Source organism: Otolemur garnettii, unplaced genomic scaffold (genome assembly GCF_000181295.1).
Source record: "Otolemur garnettii isolate 467f Iridium unplaced genomic scaffold, OtoGar3 scaffold00173, whole genome shotgun sequence".
Taxonomy (NCBI): Eukaryota; Metazoa; Chordata; class Mammalia; order Primates; family Galagidae; genus Otolemur; species Otolemur garnettii.
In genome coordinates this window covers 1,651,832-1,656,990 of record NW_003852568.1, presented here as the reverse complement: position 1 = coordinate 1,656,990, position 5,159 = coordinate 1,651,832, and the positions used below count along the sequence as shown (strand labels likewise).

Genomic DNA, 5,159 nt, shown 5'->3' with positions numbered 1-5,159 from the left:
GGGGACAGCTTGAGGCTCTGTCTCAGGAAAAAAAAAAGACGGAGGCAACGAAAAAAAAAAAAAAATAGCCAGGTGTTGTGGTAGGCACCCGTAGTCCCAGCTACTGGGGAGCCAGAGGCAGGAGAATCACTTGAGCCCAGGAGTTGGAGGTTGCTGTGAGCTGTGACACTACAGCACTCTATCCAGGGCGACAGCTTAAGGCTGTGTCTCAAAGAAAAAAAAAAAAAAAGAATAACACTAATAATAGGGGGCCTACCCTCATCCAGTATGACCTCATCTTAACTACAATAATTGCATCTACAATGACCCAAATAAGGTCGCATTCTGAGGGACTGGGGTTAAGACTTCAATATAGAAGTTAAGGGGGACACAATTCAACCCATAACAAAGCCATTGATGTTGTGATAGGACCGTTTCATCTTACTTCTGTGACAGTGTGCCCTGTATGGTTTTTTTGTTTCTTCTTATGTTCACTTTTTCATTTCTATCCTCTCTGTCCTATACTGTTTTCTGCAGTTGTAATTTTGCCTTCGTTCTGTGATGTTCTCTAGTTCTCTACTATGTTCTGTCAACTCACGTCATCTTGTTATGTTCTGCCATTTACTCTGGGAAAAATTCATGGTGGAATGTTGGTTATAAATTTCACCTATCCCCTGTCAACATTTTTCTGGCCAGTGTTCTTAGTGAACAAATTAGTATATTTTGCTGCTTTTTCCCTATGTTTTAATTTCAGTTATCTTCATATCAATCCTTTTATTATTATCTATCCGTAAATGGAGCTCCGCTGTTGCTAAAAATGCCATTTACCAGAGATTCCTTGTATCTCAGTGTGGGAGTGTGGGGAGCCTGCTCTTCCAGCTAGTTATTTTCTCACAATCCAAATGCTCTTTTCTTTCAGGTGCCAGAAAAACAGACTGACTATGCAAATAAGGCCAGTCTGGGTGCCTGTGAGGCCCAACATCCCTGAACCATATCAGATCTAAGACTCCACAAGTAACTACCGCTCACTCCACTGCACCTGCCTTTGCTCTCAGGGATAGATGTTTGTTATTTCATGGCGTGCTCTTCACTTCATGACTAATGCTTTAAAACCAAATCCATGGCACCTTATTTTGAAAAAAGAAAAAAACCATTTTAAACAATGAAAAAGAATGTATTGCATTTTAAAAACTTAATATCTAGTATTGGCCAAGAATGAGGAAAAATTAGGAACCCATATTTAATGAGGATGTAAACGGGTACAGTGATTAGAAACCAGAATTTAAACTGCATATGACTTTGACACAGTAATACTACCTCTAGAAACACATCCCCAAGAAATGACTGCAAAGGGGCTCAGTGATGTAAGAATAAAGAGTTACCGCAGTTTTACTGCAGTGATAAGTGAAAATAACGTAAGTGTTCACTAGCTGAGGACTAATCATCTGGCATCACCACATCTCAGAACATCATACTGTGCAGAAACAGTGTTCGCTTTATGAGTTTTTGTTTTCCTCATCTCTAAAATTGCTATATCCTAAGGCAAAGCCCTTGCACCACTTCTACTCTGTTTATAGTCCCTTCCATTCTGATGGCTTTAAAGAACATGACTTTTTTTTTTTTGAGACAGCCTCACTATGTTGCCCTCAGTAGAGAGCTCTGGCATCACAGCTCACAGCAACCTCAAACTCTTGGGCTCAAGTGATTCTCTTGCCTCAACCTCCCAAGAATCTGGGACTACAGGCACCCACCACAATACTCGGCCATTTTTTTTGTTGTAGTGGTCACTGTTGTTTAGGAGGCCCAGGCTGGGTTCGAACCGCCAACCCCAGTCTATGTGGCCAGCACCCTAACTACTGAGTTAGAGGTGCCAAGCCTAAAGAACACATAACTCTTGTAATTCCCAAATCTGTATCACTAGCATGGAATCTACCTTCACTTCTAGAATTCTAACTTCAGAATTTTTTTTAGAGACAGAGTCTCACTTTGTCACCCTCAATAGAGTGCCATGGCGTCACAGCTCATAGCAACCTCTAGCTCTTGGGCATAGGCGATTCTCTTGCCTTAGCCTCCCGAGTAGCTGGGACTACAGGTGCCTGCCACAATGCCCGGCTATTTTTTTTGCAGTTTGGCTGGAGCTGGGTTTGAACCTGCCACCCGTGGCCTATGGGGCCAGTGCCCTACTCACTGAGCCACAGGTGTTGCCCCTAACTTCAGAATTTTATACACAGCTGTCTACCTAGTATCTCTGTGTAAATTTCCAATCACTTGGATATAGCAAAATTAAAATGTTAAAACTAATGTGCCGACTTTTCCCCTGCTCTTCCCTTAGTTTCCTCATTTTAGAAAGGGTAATTCTAGTTGCTCAAACAAAATCTAGAAGCTGTACTTGACTCCTTTCTCTTTATTCCATGAAAATATTCTGTCAGCTATACCTTCAAAATCTATCCAGAATCCAGACATTTGCTAAGACACAATTCCCCATGCTGGTTCAAGCCACTAATACTGCCGAAGGCTGTATTACTTCTTACTTGGTTTCCCTGCTCTCACCCTTGCCCTTTTCCAATTTATTCTCAACTTGGTAGCCACAGTAATCTTATAAAAATACTTTTCTAGGTGCTGCCTGTGGCTCAAGGAGTAGGGAGCCAGCCCCATAAACCTGAGGTGGCGGGTTCAAACCCAGCCCCCGGCTAAAAACTGCAAGAAAAAAACAAACAAACAAAAATACATTTCTAAACCATCTTTTACAACTCTCGCTGGTTCTAGGCTGTTTCAGTATATTCCTAATACATAGGCAGTCCTCACAGAGCATGATGTTCTCTCATCTATGGTTATGCTCTGCGTAGGATGGTTCAATAAACAATGCAGCACATGGCTCGGCACCTGTAGCTCAAGCAGCTAAGGCACCAGCCACATACACCAAAGCTGGCGGGTTCGAATTCAGCCCGGGCCTGTTAAACAACAATGACAACTACAATACCCCCCCCCCCCCAAAATAGCCGGGCATTATGGCGGGTGCCTGTAGTCCCAGCTACTCTCGAGGCTGAGGCAAGAAAATCACTTAAGCCCAGGAGTTGGAGGTTGCTGTGAGCTGTGATACCACAGCGCTCTACCCAGGGCAACAGCTTGAGGCTCTGTCTCAAAAAAATAAAACAAACAACAACAACAACAACAAAGAACAATGGAGCACATATACGAAGGTAGTCCCTTAAGATATTTTTACTATACCTTCTCTATCTTTAGATACACAAACACTATCGTGTTCCAACTGCCTATTAGTATTCAGTATAGTCACTTGCTGGATGGGTGTGTAGTAGGCTGTGCCATGTCAATTTGTGTAAATACCCATTAGGATGTTTGCACAATGCTGAAATCACCTAATGACATATTTCTCAGAACGTATCTCCACTGTTATGCTGTTATGCAATGCCTACTCTATGTTTAGCTGTATTACTCTAGCCCCCCAACAACACTATCCAAATTTCAGTAACCAGCGTATACTATGAGTATAAAGTTCAATCTCTGCTGTTAGCTCTACAGTCTCCAAATTATTATATCATTATGTGACAAACAGATAGGCAGCATTATCTAAGTGACTGATCATATCACTTCTTTTGACGTCTGGTAGTGATCAGTCAATACACATCTGAATAACAGTACACGAAGACAGTAAAGCATGCAGTTGTGTTGTTCTGGTTTCCCACCAATAAACCAATTATGACATCTTATAAAAAATGGAAAGTTAAAAGAGACAGCTGTCCAGTGAAGACGAAAATGCTGCAAAAAAACCAAAAAGTGATCATTGTATTGGATTTGAAAGTGGCCCAACAAAGAGAAGAAAAGATGAGACTTAGGTTTGCACAGAGTTGTAGTATGAACCATATTGAAAAAATCCAATAAATATAAAAAAGAAGGGAGAGACACTTTTAATATCATCTTTTAGTTTAGATTGCACTAGGAATAAAAAGTCATTTATAATAGAAATGGAGTGCTGACCTCTACTTTGAAGATAGTAATTAAAAAAAATCATAATCATTCAATGCCAAGTGTTGAAGGATGTATTTCTGGAAGTAGTATTAACTGTGCCACACAAAAAAAGGGTAATTAGGAAAAAGAAAAAAAATCTTTTACTGCCAGTAAAGGCTGGTTTGGTCATTCCAGAAGTTACCATGAATCTGACTGTTGTTAAGTGAACTGGTAAAGCATCCAGCACAGAGAAGAATGCTGCTGTGAAATATGCACCCGGTGTCCAAGGAGTAGTGAAAACAAGTGGTTTTAATTAAATGGACAAAAAGGTCCCTGGAAGTCATCTTGGCAAAAAACTTCACAGTAAAGGAACTCTTGCAGATACTGCACGACATTGAAAATGCAAAGGGTAAGCTGACGAAGTGGATCCAAACTTAGAAAGGTACGACAATTTGCCAATGCTCAGAAGAATTTCGGTGCTGTTCTAAGTCAGATAATGAGAAGAGGGCAAGCACTATTCCAACCAGTTCTGTATTTCTAATGCTTTAAGTTAAATATGAGCTTTATTATTTTTTCATTCCTCTATACTATAACCAACAGTAAGGTTTTAGTCACAGAGTAATTATAATTTTCTTCATTGATTAAAATCACTTTTCATTTTCAGCTTGCAGGGTCATATTTACGTTTCTGCACTAATGTGCAAAGTGACAACTACAAGTATCCCTATATCACAGTCTTGGGCCCTTAGCTGGGCACCTGTGGTCCCCGCTGCTTGGGAGGCTGAGGCAAGAGAATCGCTTGAGCCCAGGAGTTTGAGATTGCTGTGAGCTGTGACGCCAAGGCACTCTACTGAGGGTGATACAATGAGACTCCGTCTCAAAAAAAAAAAAGTCTTGGGCCCTGAAAGACCCTCTACCTGACACATTCCCACAGTGGGAAGCACATGGCTTATTCCTTCATAGTCTGCTCAGAGAAGCATTTCTGTAAATCATAACCCTCTTCCTCCCATCACTTTTTATTCCCTTGAAAGTTTCTTTGTCCTCATGCACCTATTATTTCTCTGTCATTAGAAAGTCAGTTTAGAGGGTAGCTCCAGTGGTGCAATTGTTAGCATACAGTACTCATAAGGAAGTAAGCATAAAGGGAATGGAAACTTTGCCATCTGTTGTAATCACTACTGTATATCCCCAGATTCTAAAAATGCCAGGCACAAA

At 41.0% G+C, this 5,159-nt stretch overlaps 1 protein-coding gene across 4 annotated transcripts in view; it reads right to left on the bottom strand.

The window, feature by feature from the left end:
• Positions 1-5,159, bottom strand: part of SAP130 (Sin3A associated protein 130) — a 102,611-nt gene that overhangs the window by 27,266 nt on the left and 70,186 nt on the right. The window lies entirely within an intron of this gene.